This window comes from Ammospiza nelsoni, chromosome 7 (genome assembly GCF_027579445.1).
Source record: "Ammospiza nelsoni isolate bAmmNel1 chromosome 7, bAmmNel1.pri, whole genome shotgun sequence".
NCBI classification, from domain to species: Eukaryota; Metazoa; Chordata; class Aves; order Passeriformes; family Passerellidae; genus Ammospiza; species Ammospiza nelsoni.
In genome coordinates, this window is record NC_080639.1 from 11657625 (window position 1) to 11678712 (window position 21088).

Consider the following 21088-nt stretch of genomic DNA (forward strand, 5'->3'; position numbering starts at 1 on the left):
CTGTCTTGACTTGGTGCTGGGGGCACTGTGTGTATCTTGTTGCTGTGCCTGTTCCCCAGATCAAACAGAATTAGTAGCTCATCAAAATGAGCAAACAAGCTCAGAGAGCAGATAGGAGACCTCCCACCAGGATATGTGCTGTAGAGAGCATTCATTCAGTAATGTGAATGGGCTGCGCTCAAATGAGAAGATAATGTCTGTCTCAGATGAGTGCAGTGTGTTGCTGAGTGCAGAGATAAGCCTGCTCTGGAGCAAAGCAGGGCATGTGAGGCAGCTGCTGAAAGACTGCTGGGAGCAGACATCAGGCAGGTATCTTCACACAAGCAAGGTCCCTGCAAGCAAAAGTAGTGCCATGACCTAAAAGGCCAAGAAGCCATGCTGAAAATAGATGGATCTGTGAATCATCAGCCTGAACCAGCCTACACTCTGAGGCAGGAAGGGCAGTGGGAAACCTGAGAGTTGGGTGCTTTGCACTCCTTGTCTGTAAGGCCTTCAGGGGAGGGGATCACTTTCTGGGATGGTGGAAGATCACACAGGAAGCTTAACAGTCACTTTGAACAATTCCAATTACTGTCCAACCACACTTCAGTCAGTTCTAGTGGCACAGCAGGTGGGAACAGTACAGCAGGGAGTTTGGGGAGGTCCATGAGGAAATGTCTGTTTACTAGAAAAGAAGCACAGCAAAAATTGTAATCCTTATCTTCACTATCATCACCACCATCTGCACTCTAGAGAGCACCTGGAAAAGCATATTCACTCATCCCATCACTTCTGGTGGACTTGGCAGCATCAGATGCGTGGTTGAATTCAATCTTAAATGTCTTTTCCAACCTAAATGATTCTAGAAGATGATCTGGATACTTCTATAAAGATAATATTCCTATCTAGCTACACAACTGGCCACAATCACAGCAGGTAAGAGTGGAAGATCAGGAAATGGCAGCATGGTTACCAGAGAAGGCTCAGTGCATCTTCTGTTGGATTTTTGTACCCTGTTTAATCCTTAAAGAAATGAGATTAAATACAGCAGTGGTTTTTAGCTAAGATAATTTCCTGGATGGCAGAAGGAAAAGCACCATTAGGAAGGTGCATGAAATCAGGACAGGCTGCTAGAACAGAGCAATGTCTACTGTTGATGCTGCTGCTCACTGAGTCTCTAAGGCAAAGGGAGATCTGTAGGATATCAGAGGATAACTGGGATTATGTATGTTCCTAGCCTCAAAATCTGGGGAAAGAAGGCAGGAAATATTTGGGGTTATGGAGGGAGGCAAATCTACTTTGTACAGGAATGGCATGTTTGAAGAATAAGCCAAAAATGGTGTTATCAGGTGTGGAATACATAGCACCAGGAGGCATAGCTTTGTATAGCTTCGCATAGCTTTGGGTTTTCTTCAAAAGAAAACAATGGATAGCTGTCTCCTGGGTAACAGGAGAGGGGGAAATGGTGCCACAAGGACTAAAAATAATCAAATCTAAAGTATGGATTCTGGCCATGCCCATTGAATTCTCAATAAGCCAGAAATAATCAGGGCTTAGGTGACAATCTTATTTAGGGGACAGGGTTTGCTTATGCTCTTAGAACTGGCTTCAAATGTAGCTGGGTGATTGCACTGAAAGGCCTTGGAAAATTGAGAAAAACTAATTGTACTCTCTGTAAAACTTCTGTTTTACTCAAGACAAACATCTAAATTTTGAAAAAATTCTACAGATGTCTTCCCTCCTTTACTTGGGCGTTTCTTTTATGAAGATGCTACAACCCTTTCTCTTCATCACAATAGAAGCTTAACCCTGCAAAATTTCTTTACTCATTTTCCCTTTCAGCTCACCATAAAATTCCATGTGTGTGATGTAGCTAGTGTGTTTTATGGGATCAGAGCCACACCTTGCTAGTAACTTTAATCTCTCAAACTCTTTGAAACATTGTGGTCTATGTTCCTTGGATGTTTCCATTGATGAACATTGTTTATTCACACTCAGCTTCAGCACAGTTCAGCTAGAGCTGCTGTGGTTTTTTTCCCATTATGCAAGTGAAATGTCAGTGTGCTTCACTAAATGTTAGTATGGTTTATGATTTCTTTTTAATCTGTGCTAATTTGGGGGCTACTTGGCATTAATACATAGCTTGAAAAAGAGAATTAGTGACTCAAATATTGTTGCCAGGTTTCAGTGGTTTACTTTTACCCATACGAAGCATGAAGCAATTAATTCAAGGTCTTATGTGTGGCAAAACAAAACAACCTCTCAGATGTGGCTTACATTTATTTGAGAAAAACTTTCATTGGAAATGAGGAGTTTGAAAGAAAGAAGAAGAGAATATTTATAAACAATAACTGTATGACAAAATGCTTCTGTGTAAGAAAAGGCTAAAGTTAGCATTTGCCAGACTGAGCTGTGTTGTGGGTCTTCTCAAGCAGAGGTAAAGCATTTGATAAGTGAAATGAAAGATCTTGCACAAGTTGTCTACAGTCCTTACATGTGTGTTTTTATAACAGCTTTCTAAGAACTACTTTTTTTTTTTTTCCAATGAAATATTTTTCTCCATTTGAGAACATTTGATAGACATGTCTCAGGTGAAAATTTGTCATTGAAACTGGTGCCAGGTATTGTACAGATGAATTACATGCAAACAGGGGCTCTGCAGCCTATGGCCACCCACACTGAAAGTGACTGTCCCTTTAGTGGGGATAGAAAGCCACAGAGCACCTGCTGTGCTGGGAACATCTGATGAGCCATAGCAGTGTGAAGGGCTAAACTGGAATGCTGGGGGTTTTCTCATGCTGCAAAATGGAACAAACTCACTGGAAAACAATAGAAAAGAAAACAAGATCTAATTTTCTTTTTTTTTTTTTTTTTTTTAACTCTGTGGCATCTAAATACGTTGTGTATTTATAATTATGCAAGCCAGAATAACCCAACTACAGAAAAATGTCCAAAATGTTGGATTACATAGGACAGCAATTATTTGCATACCTGGGTCAGGTACTGTAGGGGGATAGAATATAAGAAAATAAAGATAGTGTAGAAAGTAATCTCACCCCTAAGGAGTTGCAGCTGGGCCAATTATCAAACATTAGGAACAGGCCTGACTTTACCAGGCCACAGCTGTAAGCAATGAGAAGAAGAGTGCTATAAAAGAGTGGGGTGGCTGGGTGAGAGCAGAACTGGAGTCAGTTGGCTGCTTTGTGAAGAAGGAGGAGTTAGTGCTCTGAGGAGAAGCCCACAAGAAACACCAAGAAGGTATGGAACCCCTGCAATAAGATGGTAACAGATACCATACCTTAGGCTTCCTCCCCTTCTTTTGTGAAACCCCTAAACTTTGCCTGAGACCATGCTGACAGATGAAGGGTGAGTTCTGTAAATATTCCTGAACCAAATCACATCAGCCTGAAGTGCATTTTTTAATAGGTCAAGATGCCCTGTCGAAATGCAGATAGATTGGCCAATGACCAGTGCAAAAAGCCAGGGCTGGGTGGCCACATAGAAACTCTGGAAAAGTTTTCCTCTCTGCTTGATGCCACTCCTTGCTGAAAATCAGGATGAACTCTGTGTGACAACATATAAAACAACAGATCACCAAATTACTTGAAATAAAGTTTTGATGACACAGGTTGCTTTTAAAAATATACCTGTGCCTTCAATACAAGTGCAGCTCTCACATGCTCTCTATCTGTCCAGGTGCATATTCCAACCTCATAAGAGACTGAAGGGGGATTGGGTTTTTCTTCTTAGAAATTTGTGGGAATTAAGACAGAAAATGTTTGAACAATATCCTTGTTCTTACTGGAACATTTCTTAATGGTGATAGTTCAGAGAAATCTTAGCAGAGTGTTGTCAGAAGTGTAAAATGAATCCAGGTAAAATAGCTTTTGCAAAGAAGGTAGCAAATGTTTTTGGATTTTCTGTCATGAGGCATGCTTTCAAATCTTTGTAGGGGAAATCAAAGAGACTGGAAGGAAAGAACCACCAGCCAAATACTTTTGGTGTTTATAACAGGTATGCAGAAGGTACATAATTGGCTACAGCCTTTGCAAGTTTCATTAGAATGCAAAGACAAGGGCCTAAATTTACTGATGTTTTTAGAATTATATAGCCTCATCTGTCACAGTTTCGGAGACAATAGACACTTTTAACCATTTTGGTGGGAGAGCTTTTAAATTTAGTGAAGTTCCCCAAAGTTGTTGTATGAGCAGGGAAGAGAGTTCCTATAGTGAGTGCTAGAGAAGTTGTCCATGGATATGTTTGGTGTTGCCCAGGCTGGTCCTAATGAGGTTTGAGAAAAGCTGCAGGGGCTTCTACCAACAAGCACAGTGTGCCACAAGAAACATGGGAAAGTAGAGTAGAAGTAGCTGAAGATGTGAGTCTGAGGGTAAGAATATGCTTCTGTTCTCCCAACAGGATTGTTCTATGCTGATAATGGAGTAATTTTTAAACCAGCTTTTTGCAAAAGCTCACTAAAGAGCTGTTCTCCTCTCCTAACTGTTCTACTGTTATTTAACAAAGTGAAATCTCACTTTTATTCTTCTGCATGAAGCAATAGACCTGGCTTTCTTATAGTCTGTCTGCACCACACTTTCTTCTTTAATATACATCACCCAAAGCTCATCTGTGTGATTCCCCAAAACCCCTTGCCTACCTTCATGTCACCTATTATCATAATCTCATTTGAAATGATTGGTCTCTGTAGTTAAACTTTATTTTTATCCCCTTAGGGATCTTATCTGTCCTACACTTGTGGCCCCATTTCCTCTTCTGGTGAGCCCCTGGAGTGCTTATGCCTTTCCATGGAACTGTTTACAGGCTGCTTTTGAGGGCACAGCTGTCACTATAAGACTAAAACTGAATCCAAAATCAACTAAATATAGTTCCCTGCTCCACAGGGAACCATCTTTACTGATAAGGCCAATAAATTACAGGAAAAAATAGAGATCTAGAACATAAGTCCTGTACAGCCAAGACCTGAACAATGGCTAAAACAAAACAAGGTTCAATACAGCCAGGGAAAAACCCAATGATGTGCAAACAAAGCAGCACAGTTCAGGCAGCCTTGCCTTCCCTCCTGCCTAGGTGAGATGCAGTCTGGGCTTTTCCCTGCTGCCCAAAAGGCAGGATTACTGCTGTGTGCACACTGGGGGTCACAAGGAAGTCAGGGCTAGAGTCAGTAACGTTCCACACCAAATCCACTACTAGCTGTGCCAATAATGGGCATGCAACAAAGCAATCCCACAACTCCTTAATTCTTGATTTGAAACTGGGGTCCTGTGATGAAGTAAACTCTATAGTTTCCTCCTGTTTAATGGGATTTGATGGAGGCAGGAGAACAGTAAATGAAGAGCCAGCTTTATTTCTGTAGCTGCCATTTTCAAACACTTTGGAAATGAAAGCCCTGAAATGACTCTGAGTTGTGGAAGTCCAAAGAACAGAAAAGGGACTGTAATAAAGGTGCTAGGGAAGAAAAACAAGCTTCAAGATGCCATGAGGCCCACAGTTCCAATACTGACTCGGGATAGCAGAGATTTAATTACTATGTTTAACTTTATAAGTAGGTGCTCATTTATTTGCATATTGTTGATATTAGGGTAAGATTTAGAAGATGAGACCATTACCCTTTGTGCCGTTCTCTGTTAGGTTGCAGAGTGAGAAGGATGCTGGGGTTGGATATAATTTTACATTCCTCTTAATGAGTGTAGAGATAACTCGTATATTTTTAAGTCATGAATATAATGGAAATAAGATTTTTCCACCAAAAAAAAAAAAAAGACAGCAGGAGAACTTGCAGACTCATTTTCTACAGTTTTGCATGAGACCTAGCTAGTACAAGGGTTGTTCCCAAAATTATAAGTCAAGTACCTTTCTGCTTGACCTTCTGCTTTAAAACCAAAAATCTTTTTCCTCCTCCTCCTGAATGTCATACAATGTTATGAATTGTTAAGGTTGGAAAGGACCTTTAAGATCATCAAGTTCAACTATTATAGAAAAATAATATTCAAGAATTTAGGGGAAATGGACAGGCTGCTCCCATATTCAGTGTCTGCCCTGATCCAGAATTAGCTCCACTAGGAATGTCCGTCTCTTCCCCTTTCTAGTTTGAAGAGCTGTCAATAGAGCCAATAAGTGCTAGGAACTCTAAGAAAGCTGGGCACAATCAGCAAGTGTAAACCTATACCACAGCCAGATACTTAGATGCTGGGGCAGGAGGGTCCAAATAGCATTTGTGAGCTTCTATCAAAATCTTTTAACTTGGCCAAACTTGGATGGATTTTTTTCTTCTCTTGAAACAGCACAGGATCCCTCCTTGACATGTTTCTCTCATTCTGTTTTGTACATACAGTCTGCTCTGTGAGACATAGAAAATTGTTGCCATAATTCTTGGTAAATAGCTAGAACTGGCAAAGCCTTACACACATACTCACCCACGCTCTTAAAAATAAAAGTCCAAACTCAGCCATGTACTGGGCATGGAATGTTCAAGCCCAAATGATAAATAATTATGTGCCTTGTGAGAGAGGAGTGATGAGCAAGCACATTAATACATTTTAATACAGAAGCTTCGACAGTAGCCATTTCAGATTAGGCTTTATCTGTTGTGTTCACTTACCTGTTATGAGACTGGTTAAGTGAGAGGGACAAATGAGATTTTATTCTTGGAAGGTTTGCATCTCAGCATCTGAAATGCAGGATGCTTTTAAAGAGTGTTTAGTATATACTGGAAAATAGTACAAAACACTGTATCTGTTTCTCTGTAACTTCATATCAAATATTATTAATCTTGTGAAATAGTAATAATAAGATTTTATGTCCTTTGTTTTGGTTCATCAACATTAATAAAATGTATGTAGGTCAAACTAGATTTTCATTGACAATTGCATAACCTTATAGAGTTGCTAGTGGCTTAAAATAAGCAATTATCCTCCCAGCCTCTTTTTTTTTTCCCTATTAATGAAGACCTAGGAAAAAAGCAAGTTTTCAGCATATTCTTGGCTGGACTTTTAGAGATGACAAGATAAAAGTAGCAAAAACTCTTAACATTAGTAAAGGAAGCTATTAATCTACCAGGCCACAGAATTTAGCAAATGAGTCAGCTGAATATAAAGGTGAAAGAAATCTGGTGTACTAGATCCTCTGAAATGTGGTGCTGCTGGAAATGGTGCAAAGGTAGTGGAGATGGTGAATAATTAGACATTATTAAGGTATAATTTCTTTGTGTTTTAGAAGTGAAAACACAGAGGCAGGAATCAGTTGGAACTACTGTACTGGGTATATATTCCTGTGCAGGTTAATCAATAATTATTTTTCCTAATGGAGTCTCCAGAGGTAATCCTGCTGGTCTGCACAGCACCCTGTGCACAGTAACAGTGAGTCTCAAGAGGGCCAGCACACCTTGTGCCCATTTCAAGCCTCCAAGTTTTTGTGTTGCTCAGAGAACGTGGCTTCTTATACAGCCTGGCCATCAAGAGAGTACAAAAACTCCCCCCATTACAGTTTGGGAAGTGAATTTTCTGCAGAAATGAAAACAGGATGTAAACTAGCACATGTTCTGCAGCACAAAATGTGCTTCCACTGAAAATCCCCTGTGGGAGTGTACACAGATTTGGGCCAGAGGGAATCTTGATAGATGGAGCGGTTAGTTCCCCTGTCTCTTTCCAGCTTCTCTGTAGGAGAGCAAAGCTTTGAAGGGTTATCTATCATAGCAGATGCAGTGGGGAGGAAAGGAGATGTGGAAAAGATGTTTATTGTAAGAACTGAGTGAACATACGCATTATCTCTAGCACTACAGCATCCCATTTCCTGTATTCAAATATTTATTAACATTACAGTTGAGCCACAGATGTTCAGTTGAAATGTTGGTGTAACAAAATTAGAAGGCTGGAGTCAATAATTTCCCAGTTTACAAGTTTTAGAGAAATAATCAAGGATAGTGGAGAATGAAGATCAAAATTGGGCCAATACAAAAGAGAGTATGGGAGTTGCACCCTACAACAACCCAGGAATCTCATGCAGAGCAGGAAAGTACCTTGAAGGTCTTGGGGCTCCTTCTGTTCCAGTGAAGTAATGGAAATGGACATGGAGAAGTATTTAACTCTTTGACCTACAGGTGATTTGAACCTTGCTATTACTTTAGCTAGTGGTGACCTACTGACATGAAGCTCACAAAAGATGTTGCAACATGGTTGTGGCTCAGAGAGAAAACAGATTTCTGCAGCAGGAAGGGAATCATGATCTTCAGGGGTGGCACTGATGGTCAAGGGAAGGACAGACAGCAAAACACAACAGAAAAAGGAGAGAGCACAGGTGTAAGTGACCTGATGATGGTAAAAGCAGCACTCTAGGTGCACACTAGTCTACATAACTAAACACAGCAGTGGAAGAAATCTTACCAGTGACCCACTGAAGGAGCAAAAGTCTTCATCAGAGCCTGAAACAACTATAAAAAACAGAGCAGTTGAAAGTAATGTGTTGGCATGTGTGAAATCTTGAATTGTTCCTTCATTTTCCACCTCCATCAGTCAGACTCCTTTTCTTCTGGTCTTGCTTGCCCTCTCTCCTCTTCCCAGTAGAATTCCTTTGTGGTCACAAATAATTAGTCAAGTTTCCTTAGTATCAGTTCTCTCATTATCTGATCTTTTAATCTTGCAGCTGAGAAATTATAGCATGGCAGGATATCATATGTGTATGGCTTCTTCTTGTCATGGTTTGGGGGGCTTGAAGTTTTTTATGGGCTTGGTTTTTAGGTTGTTTTTTTTTTTTTTTTAATACAAGGCACATGCAGATTATCCTGTCTCACATTAGTTCTGCTCAGTCCAAACCAAAATATTCAGCACTAGATAGAGTGGCCTGATCTGAACACTGATGCATGCAACTGGCTTTTGATTCATCGTCAGTGTAACTGAGGAGAACAAGCTCCTCTCCAGAGATGTATATTTAGATCATTAGCATCTAGACAAGCCAGCTGGGATCAGCTCACTCTTTCTCTAAATACTATGCTCTATACAAAGCAGGATCATAAAACCTTTGCAATATGGAGATTAAAGACAATCAGCCCTTAATTAATGTGTTGGGGAGCAGGCTGCAAGTTGAAAATCTGAAATATGAGAAAGCAAGTCTTTGTTCACAGACTGGCTGAACTGTGGTTTCAGTACACAACAAAATTACAATCTTTTACAAATAGCTGTTTGCCAAATGAGTCACAGTAATATCTGCACTGACACTTTTTATCTGGCCATGTAGTCAGGTAATGCAGCTTAGACAGAATCTCTGTGGAAAAAAAACATACTGTGTCTTGGAAGAAATCTGCTTCCATTTAGAAACACTGATAGCATCAAGGAAACTGAATTGACAAATTGTTTTATTGACTTTTCAATGTAAAACTCAAATGAGAACTGAGAGTCCTAGAGCATTAGAGAAATTCTGGTGGTTTTTTTACTGAAACATGGGACGCATTGTGGCAGCACCTCAAGCACAGGCTCTGAAGCTTCCCAAGATACAGTATGAGTTTTATGGTCAGAACAGGTGTACAGGGAGAAGTGAAAGTAATCTCTTAAACTGAAAACTCCTAACTAGATGAAGTTCATTTCACTGCTTCTCTCTGCAGTGAACAAGGCACATACCATTTTACACTCCACGTTACCAACTTGGGGCTTTTAGAGAAATGGCGTGTGCAAGAGACTGGGTAGTGAAAATCCAGCACATTTAGTTGGGGAACAGGTGGGCAGAAACTTCAGTCCATAGGCTTTGAAGAGTTCCATGCATGCTTCGTTTTATGCAGATAAATCATCTTGTTTACTTCACTGAGTACCTCCTATGTAAAGCTCTGTAAATCTGTGTGTGCAAGTAAAATGCCTTCTGCTGATCCTGCAGGGACTGTCTGCCCCTGTTGTAGGGCAAAGCCGCCTGCAAGCCTGCATCACTGCCTTTAATCCTCTGTGTATGTGTGCACGTTGCTTTGTCACAGCACTGCAGCCCTGTGAGCGTTCCAAAGCATTTATCCACTTCTGAGAACACTGTACTGCTGACCTAATGGTAAGCACACAGAAATGTGGAGAAATGAGCTGCTGAACTGCAGGTTAAAAGACAATAAACAGGAATTTTCACAGTCAAGTTGCAATAAATATTGTGGGTCTTCAGTAACAGCAGATTGAATCTTACTGTGGTGTGAAATCTAACTGCAGTGTATTTTAAAATATCATGAGGTACCATCAGCAGTAATTCTTGCTAAAGTTGCACTGGAAGAGGTGAATAAAGTTTAGTAATTGGGCCTTTACTCGAACTGTAAACACATGATTTAACAGATTGATGGAACAGATTATAGACATAAATAAACCTGGATCGTGTTACTTGTTTAGAATATTAACTGAGGCTAACAAATGCTGCATGAAGAAAAAGAAATTGCCTAGGATTCCACAGTCAGCAGTTTAAAATGCATTCACTGCTGATCTTGTGACAAGCATACAACCAACCCCAGCTGGACCTGGGGCTCTCAATTGTGCTGGCATTGTGATTGTTGGAAACTGAATTCCAGGCCCATCTCCCTGCTGCTGCCATGCCATAAAGGGGTAATTTTTATATCAAACTCATAAAACATTTGTCATCCTCTAGATGTTCAAGAATTTTAGCAAGTGATGTGTCAGTTTAGAACATCAGGATGAATAAGGTATGAGCTGGGAAAGAAATAAACTTTAAAATGCCTTCTAGCTTTTTGACTCCAAAGGACTTGAAGCAAGGAAACAACAACAATCACATCCTGTTTTGTCACTTAGTCATGTCAAGTGCCAGTAGCCATTTCCATTCCTTCAGCTTTTCTGTCCATATTCCCAGCTGTTCCCATCATTAATTAAGCCAAACATGCTGGCTCTATTTAGAACCTCTGTAATTATAATTCAGCTCTTAATACCAGTAATTAATCATACCTTCTTGAAATTCATCTCTCCACTGGAAATGGCATTGCTAACCAGACTTTGCTTTTAATTTTTGCTCTTGTCTCTTTCTATATCTATTTGATTTGTTTTATGAGTAGCAATACTTTATGGATATGGGCTGAAAAGTAAAAGTAATTTTAAGTGTCGGGCAGAAGAATTTAATTCAAGGAACTGAATTTTCAAACTTAACTAGTGATGGATCATAAGGGTTTTGTGGGTTTTTTCCTTGTTCGAAGTATTAAAATGCTCCAAAATATTTGGTTCATTTCTCTGTTTCGCAGATAATGTTTTATCAAGAAAAGGTAAGAGATCAAATAGTTTACAAAAGTAAAATTACCAACTGTGTTTAGAATTGCTATTATCTGTACAGCAAAGTGGGAAACACCGAGGGACTAGATTTTAAATTAACTACCTGAGCCACGTGATCTAGCAAAGCCTCCAAAATATGAAAAGTATGCTTAATTTGGTAATAACTTTTTTGATCTCTTACTACCAAAGCAACATAATTAGTGTTGATTTCTGGAAAGTTTCTCCCTGAAATCCACTTAACTTTACTCTCAATAACATGCACAAATCCTCCCTTAAACCTGTATAGCAAATGTTAAGGCTGAGATTTTTGAGTCCAGAAAAGCTCAGATGCCCAATGCCTACTGAAACCTAGTTGCAACAAATGGACTTTCACAAAAGGCCTAGCCCAACATGCTGTTTTCCAGTACTTCAATTAAAGACACATTTTGACTTGACTGTGGCTGTAACTGCAATGGCAGGAAGCAGCGATGTTTAAAATAGAACTCAATAATTTATTGCCAGCATTACATCTTCCTGACACCTCGAAGTTCCTCTTGTCCTGCACCCCTCATCTGCTGCAGCAAAAGGATCAATGCAGAGAGCGGCACCTCCAGCCTTGTGCCCATCTCCCTGCAACTGAGGTTATTAAGTTCTTCTCAAACTACAGTGAACTTGGCAGGGGGCAGCTTTCCATACTCAGCATCAGAATATCTCCTGTTGTACCATACTTCTATCTAGGCCTGCCAAGGGTAGAGGTTTGGGTTGGGATGGGGTTTTTGCACTCAGCTTGGCAGTCATGGTGTGTTATTGGTACTGCAGAGAAGAGATAACAATGGTTAGTCAGTGTTTGAACACCTCAGTCATGTCATTAACTCACATCATTAGCTGGCTTCTCTAGCTGGTGTGGGGGAAAGGTTTCCCTTGCAGTCTTTATCCAGCCTCTGTTTTGGAGTTACTGTGTAGTGCTGTGATACTGATGCCTCTTACTTAACTTATTCTGCCATTCCTAGTTTTTCTATGGTGGAATTTTTCGGAGTTGGTTTCCTTTTTTTTTCCCTTAGTGATGCTGGCTTGCTCTCAGCTTTGTTGATGGCCTGTAATTAGCTGTAGGTTTTCACTAGCTTTATATGGACCTACAGTTAGCTTGGACTCTTAACATCATAATTCAAAGTATTCTATCCTTAGCTCTCCTAATAGCTTCTCGTAAATGAGTTCATGTATATGTCACTTAATAATTATACATAATATATATTGAGTAAACCTGGCAGTATAGCCACTCACAGCTTCTTCTAGACTCTCCAATGAAAACAGCTTTATTCTTTGTAATTTTGAGGGTGTGGTTTGGAAGTTTTGAGTTGGGTTTTTGGTTTCGGTTATGTTTCAGTTTTGTTGGTTTGGGTTTTTTAAATGATCCTGCTAATCTGTTGTTGTTAAATCCAGATGATGCTGGTACACATGACAGCCACTGAATGTTAGTGAAGCCATTTCTCTGTTCTTACTTTACTTTGTTTCAGTCCAACACCACAATAAGCTGGTAGTTTTCCCACTTATGATCACAGATGCAGAGAGTTAAGGCAATACCTCCATATTTTCCCTCTGCACTTGGGTCCAACATGCAGGTACTTTCCACAAAGTTAATGGTGCCCAGTTCTGAGCTGAATGCTTATCTTCAACCCAGCATTCAGGGCAACTGTTTTAAAGCCTCCAGCACCAAAGAAATCATGTGCATGTTTGTGTGTGACCATCACATGTTTGCTGTCTGGCAACACATCCATATGCCATATTACATCAGTTTTTGCGTTTAAACATCCCACATAAATTCTCACCTAACAATGGTCATGAGCTGTGGAGCTCCCATCCATAGCTAAGATCAGCACATCTCATAGCTGAAGAGTTACTCGGATTTTGTTTGGATCCATCTCAAAAAAGTCCATGCTGCTAAGAGAAATTTTCCTGCTGCCACTCTCCCAGAGCATTTACAGTGTTTGCTTACCTTGGGGCTCAGGAGGGAAGCAGTCTTTCCAGCCAAGCTGCTGTGTTAGCCTTTAATCAGTTGTTCGGAGGAGCCATAGTTAAAACTTTTACTTTTTTCCTAGATTGATGACTTCCTGACTTTCCCTGTTTCTTGCTTACAATCCCAAATGCATGGTTTTGGATCCACTGAAAGGTACAGAGGGCTTTGGAGGCCCACATAGCAAAGATTCGGGACACTTCAGCAGACTTCGACTTAGAAACTAAAGAGAATAGCAAAGGTTAATCAGGAGACTGCTTTTATCAAAAGTTTTCTAGTCTGTACTGGTGAAAGTCTGAAATATATAAACTGATCAATAGCTTGAAAAGCCAGATGTATCCTCTTGCTTTAAAGCTTTTTCCAAAACTGTCCTTTCCAAAAGCAAAGGATAACTTTGGAAACTGCAGACAAGCTTCCTAGAGTCCCATCCAGTCTGTAGCAGAGTTAGTACTTATTCTATCTTCTTTCGGTTTAGGACATGCTAGAAGGAGATAGAGAGCCTAAAGAAGTTAAGTTTCTGCAGAACTGTCAGCATAATTTTCTATGCTCCAACAAGGCACTTTTACTGCCTGTCTTGGACCATGACACTGATTTAGCTCCAGCTGGTTTAGCATGACAAGCAAGACCTTCTCATTGACAGATATTGGGGCTTACTATAAGAAAATAAATACTTCATAAAGTAAAGATGATAATCATAAACTTGGGGAAACAGCTGTGGGGGATAATGAAAGATTTCTAAGTGAGTGGAAGAAAATGTCTTTTCCACTGGAAGATATCTTCACTTTTTACCAGAAATTACTGAACTCTTCCCAATCTAACCAGAGCAGCCCCAACTCAAATCCATTGCCTGTACCATCCTCTCTGTCCCCTATATCCAGTCACAGCCAAAGGCAGTGAGGAGCAGCTACTAGACCAGTCCTACAGAGGCACATTTGCTCAGCTGCTCTGCCTTCAGCCCCAGTACTGCCCTCAGGATCTCTGCACTATGTTCCAGTATATAACACAGATAAGGCAGCAAATCATCACACTGCCTCATCTTCAAGTGAAGGCTTTTCCAGTTTAGGACCATTGATTGCTTTGTCTCAAATGTTTGTTTCCTTTGTCCCTTTTTTCCTAACTCAAAAGTTGGAAACATTGTCAGGAATCCATTCCTTCAGAAAAGGACAATATATATAATATAGATAATAGATAATATACAGTGCTACTAAATCTAGTGACCTCCATAAACTTCCTATGAACACATGCAGTTTGCAGGAATGCTTTTTAATTCAGCTGATGAAAGAGCATGTAAAAGACAGATAATGCTTAAATTGTGTGTATACATGGGTGTAGATTTTAAGGATGGAAGAGAGCATAAAAAATACTTAAACTATACAAATATTTTAACTAGGCTTTACAAACTACTTTCACTTTGGACCCAGGCCCAGAGTGTAACCATATTATGATTTCTTGGCATGGAACTACAGCTCTGATGGTTTAATTCTTCTGTGAATGACTAACACTTTACCAAAAACTTTGTTTAAACACAGAAGAATGGGTGACCTGCAAACAAATCATTTTTCAGTACCTGAGAACCTGGCTAGGAACAGTGCAGGAAGCACATGGGGCTGGGCATTGTACCTTGAACACCATGCCTTCCTTTTATCCTGCTCCTCATGCCATCCTCAGGCCCCATCTGATTGGTGTCACTGGAGGGAAGTATCTCCACCTTGCTCTGTGTGAGAACAAAGGGCTTCACTACGTGTTTGCAAACCAGTTTACTTCTTGCAGCCTTTCAAAGTGGTTCACCAGGTGGTGCTTTTCTTGCCAAAAGGGAGGCTTAGCTCAGCTCTTGGGTTCCTGTTGACTTCCAGACTCACTGGGAACTAGATGCCCTCACCCAGAGTTCTGAGTAAAGCAAAAAGATGCAGTATTGGTTACTAAATATTTATCTACCATCACCCTTTAGCTGCTCATTGGTAAGATAGGTAAGTGGTTGTAATAGGCACATGCCTGGGGGAATTCCAAACAGGAAAGCAAGCATTTCCATATTTAGGTGAGTTGTTTCCCGGCTCACAAAAGCCTAGGTTTCAAATACACTGCTAGCATGGAGTTTTGATATTCATGTTGCTGCTTTCTGAATAGGAATGAAACAGGCTTTGCACTACAGTGGGGAAGAGTGTCTGCTCTGGAGAGAAAGGCAAATATATTGGAATTAACACCTACACAATTCAGAAAATGCATTGCCTTCAAACCATCAATAGCTTTGCGCATTGGCAGCTTCTCTGTCAAAGAATTGGCTGTTACAGGGACAGCCAGCTCAAACCAGAGAGCTGCTGGATGAGAGGAGGTGGCATCCTCCTCTCCCTGAGAATCTGCTGAAGCCCCAGATTTCAGCTGATTGGGCATCAGCACTCTGCTTTGACTCCTCTATATGCAATGAGGTCCTCAGTTGCCTTCCTTCAATGCTAATTAACCAAATTCATATGCAAAGCTGCTGAGTGAAGCAGCCCCAGGTATAGGCTCTGTGGAGATGACTTTGCCCTCAGAAAATAGTCCAGATTTTAATCAGACTGTGTGAGTGAGCTAAAGCTACTCTGTGGCTTTAGGTGGCCATTGATAATGACCTTGGTAGAAGTCTCTCCTAACAGCTTGGGCTCTTGCTCAATCTCACTTCTTCACCTGGTGGGCATCCACATGAAAAAAACAGAGAACATTTACAATTTTGTGATCCTTCAACACCAGCCTACCTGGTTGTGAAATGCAGAGGATGGCAAAATCTGCACTTGATAATAAGTATATTAACTATTAAATGCATACCCTGCAGCATGATGTTCTTTCCAATAAAACAGGCAGCAACAAAACCAGATTGCTCTGGAGAGGGAGTGTTCAACAGCCCAAACTGGATTTTGGCAGGATGAACATCACAAACAGTAACAGGTCCCCTCTTGTAAAAAAAAAAAAAAAAAAAAAAATTAAATTGTTAATGCCACTATATAATCAGAGCTTTGATCTTGATTCCAAGAAATGAAACCTCAAGCCAGTAGTTGAAATCTCTACAGCCAGCACAAGCATTGGTTTAATACTGACACAGAATAAGCATCATGCTGCTGTCTGCTGCTAGCTCTCCCACTCTCCTTAGCCTAAGCCTACCTACTTAATCTAAAAAATTTAGGAGGTTTGGATTTTATTGATCACCAAAGACCCTTAGAGTTTTTTAATGCCTTCATTCAAAAACAGCTGAGAAGCCTCCATTCTCCAAGAAAGGATGTCCCATGGCAGATCCTAGCCATCGCTTCACTTGCTTCCCAAGCAAATCGGAAATTATTACAACAAAGTTTGCTTTGGTACTAATTTACTTAATTAATTAATTAACAGAGCTCTGTTTGGAGCTCTCATTCTTTCAGTGACATATTACGTGTCAAATCCTACATGTTCCAAATCTTACCTTTATGAAAACAAATGAATTCTCTTGCTACTTCTTGTGTGAGAGCATGTAGAATCTGGAGGTTCTCTGACCATCCTCCAGACAGGTGAAAAATGGCTTCCAGGACAGCACTTTTAGGGTATGTGGGGTTCTGTTAAACAGCCTGTACAGAACTCAGCTGGTAAATGCAAGCTGAGTTACAAGGGCAACTGAGTGACAGCAATGGAAGGAAATATTCAACAAGTCGAGGCATTGAAAATGACTGAGATTACAGCAACAGTTAAGTACTGTGTGTCTTCAGTATTCAGGCCTTAAGTAACAGCTTTGCTTTTGCTGCAAAGGATTCCCTGCATAGCTCCTGGTTTTCTTCCTGAGCATTCTGAAATATATCTGTATCTCAAGTCTGGTTTGTGGTGTATTTCAGAAAAAGGACTGTATCAAGGGAGATCTAAAAAAGTATAAAATCAGGCCACTGCTTATATTTAATATGTGAGAGGCATTTTGGGCATTTCTTCCCTGGAATCCACCCTCATTAGTGATGTTTTCTCAAATTACTTTGGCTGCTTTAGGTGTCTCTTTAACAGAAGATGTGTCTATTTTTACTTGCCCTGCATTTGCATCTGCTTCATTCTTATCAGCAAATATCTATTCATTGGTCCTATCTAACTCTTTTACATCTATCTGCATTAAAATGTGTGCCACTCATTAACTCAGGGTTTGTACATAAATTAGTCTCCTGTATGTCCTGTAGCAGTGTTATTCTTTCTGCTTTTTGCATCACCTAAAAATAAAATTACATTTCATTTCTGGCAGATATCTGAATTCATATCCCTTAACTATTTCTTAGTTCAATCAGTCAATTTTTGCAATTAGATTGTGTTTGAAGTCCTGTGAATTTGACAGAGTATTTGTATTCAGAGCATTCTGTTTACAAACTTGATGGGTGTGGGGGGTTGTTTGTTTGTTATTTGAGCAAGAAATAAAAGGTTTCTGACTATTTTGTAATAGCTTTGAAAATTATTTAGATAGAAAACTCATGGGTCTACAAATCTGGACTGTACTAGCCTTAACCTTGTAATGAAAGACTAGCATCTAGAAGACAGCTCATATTTAAATATGAATTTTTAGTAAGCTACTTGTTGTTGTTTTCTGTCCTAGAAATCTACTTGAGAGATCATCTTTGAGCAGTTCTTCTAAGTGCTCCGTAATCGTGATGATTTTTTACTTCTCGAGTACTAAAATATTCTCTATGTAGGTATGTTCACACTGGCTTTTCACACAATTTAAAAATCTTTCCACACATAATATAATTTCTTGTAATAAAATAAGATATTCATGGCAAAGCATTTTATTATACAGAGAATGCACTATTGCAAATATGAAAGGTAACTTCAATCATCTAAATTAAGTCTTGAAAGTTAATGCTGATCTATAATCTTTGCCCAGGAGAAATGTAATAAGTCTTCACAAACAGTTGCATCAGATTTCTAGAATTTTATCTAAGTAAGTAACTCTACCCCAGCTGAATGATCAAATCCTTAGCACTCAAATATGGGTTTGTAATGGGGAGCATTTAATTTGTTTCAGTTCCCTGTACAAATAATTCTAATCTATATCTCACTTGCCCTGGTTTGAATAATGTTCATATTTAACACAGTAAAATGCATGTGTCTAAACTTGGCTTGCAGTGCTGAAACAGCTTGTTTAGACAGACAGATATTTGATGGATATTTAGTATCTCAGATATGTTTATCACACTAATTCTGTTTATAATACTAACTCTATTCAGTTAAATGTGCAGTTTTTCCAGCAGATACACAAAGGCTATTAGTATCATGTCTGAGCAAACTACTTGTAATTAGTTCCTGTCAAAACTGACGTAAAAGCAACAGGAAAGAAATTGTCTCTGGTAATTCTTTGATAGTTGATGTTCTATTGTCTGACGCTAGAAAAAAAAAAGGAAATAATTTATTACTGCTATAATCTTATTTCTGTAGCACAGAAATTGCCTCAGAATTACATAACCATGTCCTTTGCACAGTTAGGTGCCCTTTGTTTGTAAATCATCTCAGGGGAATCCACGAAGCCACTACTGGCAGTCAGAGGTGGGAATTTTGCGTAGTTTTCATGCTAAGCTTTTTCCCAAAAGTGCCCTGTTTCATGGTCAGTTCCTGGCAACAGTATCATGTAAACATCCTCCACGTGTTTTAGACCTCCTTCTCCATAAAATATTGTCCCAGTAGTCTTCTGTGGCACTGCTGTGGATGGAGAGGATTAGGGAATGCTTTGCATTTGTTAGAGTAAAATCTCTAGTCCCTTTTCCCTCCCTGTGAAGACAGAGCCCATCTCCAGGACAGGCAGTAAGTATCGTGGGTATCTTATTTCTTTTTGTTATCCTAGCTGAGCAGACAGTATGTTACCAGACAATGAAATGGAGAAACATAAAAAACTTCTACAGAATTCTTAAGAAGGTTGCAGATGCAGAATGAGTATTTGAGTTTGCTCCAAAATCTTTAAGGACGCAGGTGTAAACCCAAGGATTAAAAATTGGCTTACTTTATAAATTTGGAGTTACAAAAAATCAATTAGCTTGTCCTGTCCCATAGACTGTGAAATATCAGGGAGAGCAAAGAGAGATAATTAATCCTTCAGTTTGTAAAGAGAAGCAATAAACGTGAAAATTCAGGCTCATACTTTTAGATTAAAATTTGTTGTGGGCATATAATACTCTTCCAGGAAATTGGTTCTCAACTGGGAAACATGCTATCAGATGTAATAATGATATATGGGACCATCTCTTGTATGAGTTCAAAAGTGCTGTAACTTCTGCAACATCCTCACTTGGGAGTGCTGGGTGCTAAAGCTCAAAGCAGAGCTTTATGTGGTGAAAGCATGTTGCACTCCAAATGCATTTAGCAGCTGGATGAGCAGCACAAATATGGCTCCCAGTATGTGCCATTTACTTTGCAAACAGGGAGATTGATAAGTAAAGACCTGCTGGATTATTGCAAAAAAAAAAAAAAAAAGAGTAGGCATGTATTGAATAAGAGAAGAATATATGTGGATCAGCTATTGTGTTTGAGCAGTAATGAATGAGAGAAATATGCTGTCAGTGTGTTCATCACCAGCCTTTAATGACACACCATGACTATCTTCCCATCATTCATGTGTAGAGTGTTTAAGGCATGTGCTCAGGAGCAGCTCCAAAAGAAACAAGCAAACTACATCACTTCCTCTTGAACTATTCTCTCAGCAGTAATGTGAAAGTGGTGGAGCAGAAGGTTACATACTTGTCCAAATGGATTCATCAAATACCTGCATTTAAAAAGGTTTATAATGAATTGGTTACATTCTGATGAGGCAAGGAATGTTTTAAAGTGTGCATAAAAGTGATTCTTCTTTTTTTTTTTTTTGTTAGATTAAAAAATGTGTTATAGAATTAAAAATTTAGTTTGCTAGTGATGCATCATCTGTAGCTAAAATCAAGCAAAGGTAAGGGCTGCCACATCAAATCAGATACCAAATCTAGAGGTTGCAATATCATAGTGTCCCCCTGAAACAACTTTCAGAGGGAAAGGGTTCAGGGAGCAGAAGAGAGAGTCTTCACAAATGCACTTCTACAAAATGCAGCATTTGATTTAAGGTCTGATCTTGGATAAACTGCAGGTAAACTGAGTTATACAATTAAATCAGACTGGCAGGTTGCATATGCACATGAAGTATCAGGTTGCATGAGAAGCTGTGTGAAAACAGCATTAGACTGGGTCTTGAATTGCTTGAAAAGAAAGGGTGTTTTACATCACAGCAGGTTAAAACTTCATCTGGGCTTCTGGAGCACCATTGGCATAATCTGATTACTATCCAGGCAGGTGATGGCTGCTCCTGGATAGGCCTAAAGGAAATTAACATTGAAAGCATTGAGTGCTCAGTGGAAGGGGAGAGGAATTCTGAAGTTATTTGGGACTGAATGAATACTACAAAATAATCAATGCTGATAAATTTTAAGAAGTGTCTTGCCTGTTCAGATTTCTTAAGGTTTTAAGTACTGCTTAACCTTCCACTCTATCAAACTTGTTCTTGTATCCACTGCCCTTATGATTTCTAACTTGGTCCGAGACAGATTTGAGGGAGGTGTTGGGGCAGGGGGAGTGCTGTATTGGGTTGGTTGGTTTGAGGTTTTTAGTATTTCTGATTATTATGTTCTTTCACATAATTTGATATATTCTCATTATTCCCTTAAACTCATTCTATTAAGCTCCTATTTTGACACTAACATCTCATTCTAGGTGTTAAAGTACTGGCTATTCAATTATCTCAAAGTAAAGCCATGAGTTGTAATCTTTCCTTCTAAAGGAAATTATGGTTTACTGGCAGAGAGCCAGGGTGAAACTGACTGTCAAAAACTGTGTTGTGCATCTCTCCTGGTTTGTAACTTACTGGGATTTTCTTGTGCTTCTAATTTCAAGCTCT

At 39.5% G+C, this 21088-nt stretch overlaps 1 protein-coding gene across 2 annotated transcripts in view; it reads left to right on the forward strand.

Moving 5' to 3' along the window:
- Positions 1-21088, forward strand: part of SLC39A10 (solute carrier family 39 member 10) — a 90739-nt gene that overhangs the window by 21291 nt on the left and 48360 nt on the right. The window contains exon 1 of one of the 2 annotated variants that reach the window (XM_059475523.1): positions 18923-18978. The exons of the other annotated variant lie outside the window; for it this stretch is intronic. The gene's annotated coding sequence lies outside the window, so the exon portion shown is untranslated. Of the gene's footprint in view, positions 1-18922; positions 18979-21088 lie in introns of those variants that run through there. 2 annotated transcript variants of the gene reach the window in all.